At 48.1% G+C, this 10,247-nt stretch overlaps 1 pseudogene; it reads right to left on the minus strand.

The window, feature by feature from the left end:
* Positions 1-8,267: 8,267 nt before the first annotated feature.
* Positions 8,268-8,863, minus strand: LOC102930290 (annotated as a pseudogene).
* Between the last annotated feature and the right edge of the window lie 1,384 nt (positions 8,864-10,247).

Consider the following 10,247-nt stretch of genomic DNA (forward strand, 5'->3'; position numbering starts at 1 on the left):
TCGGCTCTGATCCCTGACTCTGACTTGACCCCAACGCTGGCATCCAGCCTCTGACTCTGGTTCCATTTCCCAGCTCCTGACTGCTGCTCCGACATGGGGCCTGACCGTTGGGCCAGATCACTCACATCCCAGGCCCTAACAAAGCTGGATCTGTGTTGAACCTGGTCCATATTGTAACTGGGCCACCAACACCGTGCTGGAACGGGACCTTACATAATGAAAGCAAAGGGGTTAGGTGAGAGACCCATGCTCCACGTCCAAACTCGAGAAGGCGGGGCGGATAAAATGAGCTACTGCTGGTGGAACCATTTGAAAGTAGTTTGGGCCAGAGCCCTGGAGAATAAACGGTAGGAGACAACCTCAGGCTAGAAGGAAGATGCACTAGATGAGCTACTAGGACTTTTTCCTCTCTTCAAGTGAAATCCTGACCCCACTGAAATTAATGGGAGTTTTCCCACTGACTTCCATGGGGCCAGGATTTCACTCTTAACTTGTAGGATCTTTGATTAAATGTCATTGTGTGTTTTCAGTGCAAAGCACTACAATGTTTTGGTGGCTTTAGGTCTCCCAGAAGCAGCATTCATACTTTAGGATGAGGAAATAGTTCCTAATCTAAGGCCTCTTTCACCAGGCAGATGTTGTGTATCTGCTGCGGAATACGCGTATTTCCAGCCATTAATGGCTCGCTCACGCCAGGCCCATAAGCTTTTATACTGGAGTAACGGGCTTTGTGATTACAGGTTTCCTCAGCTCTTATAAACTCCAGGCACATGAAAGCACTGTTCTGGCTGACCTCAGGAAGCCTTGGGATTGAAGACATGCAGAATTCCAATCTCTTTAATGAGACGCCTACAAAAAACCTGCTGTTAACAAGCGATGCGCGTGTGAAGACTTGTGACAGGTATAATGGAGCACAGAGGGTGATTGAAAATGCCAGGGACCCGCAACAGAGAAATGTGAGCTGAATAATGAAGAACCTCTGAAGAATTTCTAACCAATCTGCTCCATTGACCAGCCAACGCTCCTTTCTTATGAGTGCTGGGCACATCTTAAAATGGTGAAAACCGCACGTAAGGAACTTAACTTTCACCCATTATTTCATTCTCACCTCCGCCGTCCGAAGCTAAACCCAGCATAGGAGTTTGCATCTGCCCCTGAGGGAGGCTGGGTGTGGCCCAGGACTCAGCCCAGCCCCATGTAGCATATCACATCATTCCCACCGTACTCCTCTCTTTCCTGGATTGAGAGAAACTATGTAAAGTGGCCCAACTAGGAACCCAGGTGTGAAATTAAGCAAAGGAAAAATTAGACTCAAACATTATTATGGTGAGGGGAATGGAAGGGATGGGAGCCAAACTGCTTACATCTCTTAAAGTTACCCTGGATAAAGCTGTGGAGAATAAACTTGTACAGAGCTGGGGGATTGGCTTGAGACATAAGAACCTAAGAACGGCCATACTGGGTCAGACCAAAGGTCCATCGAGCCCAGTGTCCTGTCTTCTGACAGTGGCTTCAGAAGGTGCTTCAGAGGGAATAAACAGAACAGGTAATCATCAAGTGATCCATCCCCTGTTGCCCATTTCCAGGTTCTGGCAAACAGAGGCTAAGGACACCATCCCTGCCCATCTTGGCTAATAGCCATTGATGGACCTATCCTCCATTAAATTCTCTAGTTCTTTTTTGAACCCTGTTATAGTCTTGGCCTTCACAACATCCTCTGGCAAGGAGTTCCACAGGTTGACTGTGCGTTGGGAGAAAAAATACTTCCTTTTGTTTGTATTAAACCTGCTGCCTATTACTTTCATTTGGTGAGCCCTAGTTCTTGTGTTTTGAGGAGTAAATAACATTTCCTTATTTACTTTCTCCATGCAGTCATGATTTTATAGACCTCTGCCATATCCCCCCTTAGTCGTCTCTTCCAAGCTGAAAAGTCCCAGTCTTATTAATCTCTCCTCATACGGAAGCTGTTCCATATCCCTAGTCATTTTTATTGCCCTTTTCTGTACCTTTTCCTATTCCAATATATCTTTTTTGAGATGGGACGACCACATCTGCACGCAGTATTCAAGATGTGGGCGTACCATGGATTTATATAGAGGCAATATGAAATTTTATGTCTTATTATCTATCTCTTTCTTAATGATTTCCAACATTCTGTTCGCTTTTTTGACTGCTGCTGCACATTGAGTGGATGTTTTCAGAGAACTATCCACAGTGACTCCAAGATCTCTTTCTTGAGTGGTAACAGCTAATTTAGACCCCAACATTTTATATGTATAGTTGGAATTATGTTTTCTAATTATGTTTTCCCACTCACCCAGTTTTGTGAGATCCCTTTGTAATTCTTTGCAGTCTGTCTGGAACATAACTATCTTCAGTAGTTTTGTAGCATCTGCAAATTTTGCCACCTCACTGTTTACCCCTTTTTCCAGATCATTTCTGAATATGTTGAATACTGGTCCCAGTACGGACCCCTGGGGGACACCACTATTTACCTCTCTCCATTCTGAAAACTGACCGTTTATTCCTACTCTTTGTTTCCTATCTTTTAACAAGTTACTGATCCATGAGAGGATCTTCCCTCTTATCCCATGGCAGCTTACTTTGCTTAAAAGCCTTTGGTGAGGGACCTTGTAAAAAGCTTTCTGAAAATCTAAGTACGTTATATCCACTGGATCCCCCTTGTCCACATGTTTGTTGACCCACTCAAAGAATTCTAGTAGATTGGTGAGGCATGATTTTCCCTTCACAAAAACCAAGTTGACTCTTCCCCAACAAATCATGTTAATCTCTGTGTCTGATAATTCCATTCTTTACTATAGGTTTCAGAGTATCAGCCATGTTAGTCTGTATTCGCAAAAAGAAAGGGAGTACTTGTGGCACCTTAGAGACTAACCAATTTATTTGAGCATAAGCTTTCGTGAGCTACAGCTCACTTCATCGGAAGTGAGCTGTAGCTCACGAAAGCTTATGCTCAAATAAATTGGTTAGTCTCTAAGGTGCCACAAGTACTCCGATTCTTTACTATAGTTTCAACCAGTTTGCCCAGTATTGAACTCAGACTTGCCGGCCTGTAATCGCCGGGATCACCTCTGGAGCCTCTTTCAAAAATTGGTGTCACATTAGCGACCCTCTAGTCATCTGGTACAGAAGCTGATTTAAATGACAGGTTACAAACCACAGTTAATAATTCTGCAATTTCACATCTGAGTTCCTTCAGAACTCTCAGGAGATACCATCTGGTCCTGGTGACTTATTACTGTTTAGTTTATCAATTTGTTCCAAAACCTCTAATGATACCTCAATCTGGGACAGTTCCTCAGATATGTCATTTAAAAAGAATGGCTTAGGTTTGGGAATCTCCTTCACATCCTCAGTCATGAAGACCAATGCAAAGAATTCATTTGTATCTCTGCAATGGCCTTATCGTCCTTGAGTGCTCCTTTAGCACCTCAATCATCCAGTGACCCCACTGGTTGTTTAGCTGGCTTCTGGCTTATGATGTACTTTAAAAAAAAATTGCTATTACTTTGTGAGTCTTTGCTTAGCTGTCCTTCAGATTCTTTTTTGGCCTCCCTGCTTATATTTTGATACTTCATTTGCCGGAGTTTATGCTCCTTTCAATTTTCCTCAGTAGGATTTAACTTCCACTTTTCAAAGGATGCCTTTTTGCCTCTTACTGCGTCTTTTACTTTGTTGTTTAGCTACGGTGGCACTTCTTTAGTTCTCTTACTCTGTTTTTTAATTTGGGCTTTACATTTAAGTTGAGCCTTTATTATGGTGTCTTTAAAAAGTTTCCACACAGCTTGCAGGATTTCACTTTTGGCGCTGTACCTTTTAATTTCTGTTTAACTAACTTCCTCATTTTTGTGTAGTTCCCCTTTCTGAAATTAAACGCTACCATGTCGCGCTGCTATGGTGTTCTTCCCACCACAGAGATATTAAATCTAATAATGTTATGGTCACTATTACCAAGCGGTTCAGTTATATTCACCTCTTGGACCAGATTCTGTGCTCCACTTAGGACTAAATCAAGAATTGCCTCTCCTCTTGTGGGTTCCAGGACTAGCTGCTCCAAGAAGCAGTCATTTAAGGTGTCAGGAAACTTCGTCTCTGCATCCCGTCCTGAGGTGACATGTATCCAGTCAATAGGGGGATAGTTGAAATCCCACTTTATTATTGAGTTTTTTACTTTTATAGCCTCTCTAATCTTCCTGAGCATTTCACAGTCACTATCACCTTCCTGGTCAGGTGGTCGGTAATATATCCCTACTGTTATATTCTTGTTATCCGAGCATGGAATTACTATCCATAGAGATTCTATGGTACAGTTTGGTTCACTTACAATTTTTACTTCATTTGATTCTACGCTTTCTTTCACATATAGTGCCACTCCCCCACCAGCCTGACCTGTTCTGTCTTTCCGATATATTTTGTACCCCGGTATTACTGTGGCCCATTGATTATCCTCATTCCACCAAATTTCTGTGATGCCTGTTATATCAATATTCTCATTTCATGCGAGGCACTCTAGTTCACCCATCTTATTATTTAGACTTCTAGCATTTGTATGTACGCTCTTTTAAAAAACTGTCACTTTTCAGCTGTCTCTTATTACGTGATGTAATTGAATGGGACTCTTTCATTTGATTGTTTCTCATGAGACCCTATCCATATTTTATCCTCCATCCTCTCTTCTTTACTAGGACATAGAGAATCTCCATTAATAGATCCTCCCCAAGGGATGTCTCTGTCCAAACCACATGCTCCTCTGCACCTGCCGACTTTCCCCCAGCCCTTAGTTTAAAAACTGTTCTACGTTGTTTTTAATTTTAAGTGCCAGCAATCTGGTTCCATTTTGGTTTAGGTGGAGCCCATCCTTCCGGTATAGGCTCCCCCTTTCCCAAAAGGTTCCCCAGTTCCTAATAAATCTGAACCCCTCCTCCCAACACCATCGTCTCATCCATGCATTGGAGACCCTGCAGTCCTGCCTGTCTAACTGGCCCTGTGCTTGGAACTGGAAGCATTTCAGAGAATGCTATCGTGGAAGTCCTGGACTTTAATCTCTTACCCAGAAGCCTAAATCTGGCCTCCAGGACCTCTCTCCTGTCCTTCCCTATGTCACTGGTACCTACACGTACCACGACCACCGTTTCCTCCCCAGCACTACACATAAGGTGATACAACTTTCTTTTGTAGGGTATCTTTCATACAGACTGTGTCCCCTAATGCTTTGAAGAGTTGACTGATACAGAGAGCACAGTCAGGGGGTGAGGAAGAGGCACACGAGCAAAGGAGAAGCTGGATGTTTTCGGCTGAGACCTGAACCGAGAGCAAGAGTGGAAAAGGCAGAAGGATACAGGACAGCTGCTCCAAAGCGACAATTAAATGACTTGTTTAGATACTCCAGCACTGTGTGCTTCAGGCCAGCAGGTGACTTATAGGTCTTGCCCAACTCTGCTTTTTCTTCTGTAAGCAGAGTCTGGATGAGCTCTCCCCTGACAGCTAGTGATGAGCTGGGGAGGGGGAAAGGCTTCAGGACCAGATAGTATTTACATGAACGCAGCCACTCGGCCTAGGTATGAGCAGACAGAGCTGTGTTGTCCAAGTGATCGACTTTGGCTGGTGCTGGGTTACAAATCACTATAGTATAGAGTGTTGTTATCCTTATTGTAGGAGTAAAGGGCAGCAGAACTGGGCTTAGCCTGTCCTGACTGAGGGAGTCATCCTAAACTGAACTAAACTCGCTAAGCAGGAGGCTCGGATGCCAGACCCCAGTGAAGGGTAAGAGGGGCTGGGGACCTGCCTAAGAGTCCTAGGCATCGTTTAACCTGCCCCTCCCCACCGTTCAAAGACAGAGCTCATTAAGGCTTTATTAGGACTCTTTTTGTTTTCTTAAGTGATCGCTAGAGCTGAAATCACCTGTGGCGGGGCAGCGTTTCTGCCCAGCCTGCTTCAGCAGGGAAGTTTCCCCACTGAGAGCTGAAAACCACGGAGGGCTGGATGGAACCTCAAGAGACCGATCCGCAGCGGTCACCGTGGAGCAGCAGAAGGTGACGGTGTGCATTGGTGACGGCCGGCAGGGTGGCCTCGGCGTGCAACGGCGAGCGGCTGGAAGAGCAGCTTGCGGAACAGCGAGTGACTGCCAGGGTGGCCAGCAGAGCGGCGCAGTGGCTGGCCAGCCAGGCAGCAACACCAGAGCAAGCACTCGGACGGCGGAACAAGCCAGGTGCCTTCTCCCCTTGTCCCCCAGGGTGGGAGGGGAACTCATGCAGATGCACCTCTGAACTCCCAGGTCTTCACTGACCAAGGACAACTACGGTGAGTGGTGTGTGGTGGAGGGAGAAGGGAGGGGCACAGTAAAGGAACTTTTGGTTGTTGGACTCAAGAACCTGAGGCAAAAGATGTGGCCCAATGTACTCCGGCCTTCTGCTCACAGTGGCCTTCTGCTCACAGTTTTATGATTTTGAATCCTGCTTGCGTCATTTTCCCTAATTAATGTCAAGTGCCTTCTCTCCTTTCATTAAAAGTTTCTTTTCTACACTCAGACTCTGTGCTTGCAAGAAGGGAAGTATTGCCTCTTTGAGGCGCCCAGGGATTATGTGTAATTTTCTCAGGTTACTGGGTGGGATCTCCAGCCGGTTCTGTGTTGTATCAATGGAAAGGAACCCCTCGATATTGAACCTAGCCCTGGTTGCTGCCGGCTCCACCTGGCAGAAGGGCTACACTTCTTTTTATTACACTTGGATTAACGTGGCCAAAAGGCAAAACAGACGAATCCACAAAGCACAAGAACAAACAGATACATGGCGATAACAAGTCCAATTCCTACAGGAAACATGAAGGCCAAATTCAGCCCTTGCCTAAGCAATCACAGCTCCTATCACCACCAACGGGAGTTAAGATATAGATAGAGGCAGTGGTGAATTAACACACAGGCCCATGGGGCTTGTGCCCAGGGGCCCCAGGCAATTTGCAGGCCCCCACAGGAGCGTGAGAACCTGTGTAGAAGTGCGCAGCTCCTCCTCTTCCCCCGAGGCCCCGCCCCCTGCTCCTCCTCTTCTCCCCAAGGTCCCGCCCCCTGGCCAGGCCAGAAGCCAGAGCAGGGCCCTGGTAAGAGCTGCCCAGGGAGCCTGGACCACTGTGGAGAGCCCCAGACCCTCCACCTGACATGTATACGTGGAAGGAAAAGGTAACAAAAACACAAAAAGCATCTGTGTCCCAGTGCCGTCCTCCCCCAGGTGCATACTTCCCCCCCAACGCCTTGATCCTAAGGTTAGAGAGGAGATGATCATTCAGGTGGGAAATCAATGCAGCCTGAATTAACTGAAGTCTTCAATCAGCCATTTTCCTTGCTGAGTGTGTCAGGAATGTATTAACTCTGAAATCTGCTCCCCGGGGGCCTGTTTGCAGTATATCCAGTGCAGATTGAAGCACAAACTGTTTCAGATCAGCAGAGATTTTCTCCATTTCCTGCAATTCCTGGACGGCTGTTAACCCCTTCATCAGCCACTGAAGATCTCAGCACAAGAGTGCAATGTTCCTACTGACGCTGCAGCCTGCCCCACCATTCCTCCCAGCCCACCCTCTGTTTAGGTGCCGCTCCCACCCTCCTGCCGGTCAGCAGCAAGAAGGAGTCTCAGATGGAGGAAGGCTGGTGGTGTGCTTGCTTATTCTGAATAGTTAGTTGTGGTAGCGTAGCACTCAGGAGGCCAGCACCCCCTTGCGCTAGGTGCTGTACAAACATACAACAAAAAGACGGTCTCTGTCCCAAAGAGTTCACAGTCTAAAACACAAGACAACAGATGGACACGGGCTGACAGATGGGGGAGTACAAAGAAACAATGGGACAATAAGATTATGGCACTGAACTGCGGCTCAGGAGATCTGGGTTTGGATTCCTAGCCATGCCACTGATTTCTTGCACACCCTCGTCACTTAATCTCTATTTTGTAGAGGTGATATCCCATTCTCCTCACTGTGGTATCACCGGGCCTCCCAGTCTTCATTTGTCCCATGGGGATGACAGAATTTCCTTGGCACATGGGGGGGCCTGGGAGGATGAACCCACAGAGGCCAGGGAGGTGCTCAGATGCTGCAGCGATGGATTCATAGAGCCAGATGAATAAATTTGTTGGCATAAAGATGAAATCTACCCCTGCAAAAATCCAGATTTCCCACACTACACACACACACACACACTTTTCTAAAGTGAATCTTGAATAAGTGACGTTCTCCGGCATACGTCCACCTGACCCCGCATTGACTCAGCTGCTCCCTGCTGGGATGTCATATCTATAACAAAGAGTAATATCCTCGCATATCTTTCCCACTAGCTTTTTGGAAGAGAAAAGGTAGATCTCTGTGAACCCCAGGCTCCGGTACAGCCTCTGGCCCGCCAGATTCACCGTGCTAACATCCAGGATCACCGCCTTGTAGCCACGCTGCTGGGCGAAGCTAAGGTCTGTCCTGGACAGAGCTCTGGCAATGCCCCGGTTCCGATGGCTCCGTCTGACCGACAGCCGTGCCAGTTCCAGCGTGCAGTCGCCATCTATATAACGGGAGGGGGCTTGGCAGATACAATGGTCACCACTTCCCCTTCAGACTCAGCCACCCAGAAATGGGAATCTTCCCTCTCCATGTAGGTTTTCTGTATGTCCCACAGGTCCTCCCTGAGACACCGCTTTATGTACTGAACATAGTAAGAGTCCATCAGAAGCCAGCCTGCAGCTAAGAGGACAGGGGCAGCCAGCAGAGAAAGGAGGAGGGAGCCGGAGCTCAGGAACAGCGCGAGGCGCACACCCAGGAGGAGCAGGTGAGCCCGTGGGAGCGTCAGCATACGCAGGGTAGCTCTTAGGGACATGCTCGCGCCTGCCGGCCACAAACAAGCTCCTCGCCGCCTCGCAACTCGGTACTCCCGAATGCAGCAACCGGCCATGGCTTCGGGCATGTTGCCATCCTAAGGAAACAGACTGTTAATTGGGCAGAGAGGGTTGTGCATCTGAGAGACCTAATGTCAACTCAACGCCATCAACAAGTGCCCACTCCTGCAGGACCCAGGCAGGCAAAACTCCCCCTGGCCGCAGCCTCAGGCCTTGGCCATCGGATGGTTCATCTTAAGACACAGTTATATGGGGGACAGTGTTTAGGTCGGGGTCCATGTCCAGCTGTGCCCTTCAGTGCCTCCTCCCAAGGTACCACCACGCCATGTTTGTTTGGATGTTAGAAGGATCGTCAGCCACCATTTGAGCACTGGGTACGTGACCTAATGTTGGCCGTCCTTCACTGAGCCGTGGAGTCACCCTGCCCTGGTGACAGACGGCCAGCCAGGACTCCTGCAGGCCACTGATTTGTTTTTCATGAATCAGTCACCCAATTATCTGTTCCAAATCACATAATCATCCGCCACGTTGTACAAGACACCATAAACGGCACCTGGCTATTACTTGTCTAATCTGTTTCTGATCATTGATACTCTAAGGGCTATAGCTAACGGCAGGACTCGCTGAGAGGACGCAGAGGAGGGCTCTGGCACATGGTGGCTGTCCATGTGAGACTCCAAAGGCCCCTCATGGTTAGAAGACCCCAGAGTCCTTCCCTCAGGTGGAGAACCCCATCCGGGCGTGCCGAGGAGGGAAGAGAGCCCGGCAGATGGAGCAGGAGAGAACCAGCTGGACATAGCTGGTGGCCTTCTGTGTCCCCTGAGGGAGTTTGGGTTCAGAGTGGCTGTTGGCTCTGACTAGTTCTGTTTTTAATCCCTTCTTCCCCTTAGAAATGCTCATCGCTCGGTGGTTGATACCTTGTGAGTGGCCTCCTCCACACTCTGCTGCTCACTCGGATTGGACCCCCGGAGGGGAAAGGCGCTGTATGTTACAACCAGACCCCTCAACCCTCCAGCTCCTCCATACTCCGCCCTTATCATGACACTGACATTGCTGGTGTCATCAGTAGGAACGTAAGGCCTCCATCACACCTCCCCATCGACCCAAGGAAGACACATCGCTATTCTAGCAAGATGGCTGCCTCCAGCAATGGCCTTGGAAATGCTCATAGCCATTTTAGCCCTGGCAAGACCCTCTCAGCCTGGGGACCTCCGGCTGGCTGGCCTGAGGACATGGGGCCCCACCTCTCTTGTAGCAGCTTCTGCTCTTACCCCCTGGATAACTACAGCACATTCACTTACTTGCCCCATTCAGATTCCCAGCTCAGTCAGTGGCTCATGCTGGTTCCCACTAATCTCCGTCTCG

This window comes from Chelonia mydas, chromosome 5, assembly GCF_015237465.2.
Source record: "Chelonia mydas isolate rCheMyd1 chromosome 5, rCheMyd1.pri.v2, whole genome shotgun sequence".
NCBI lineage: Eukaryota > Metazoa > Chordata > Testudines > Cheloniidae > Chelonia > Chelonia mydas.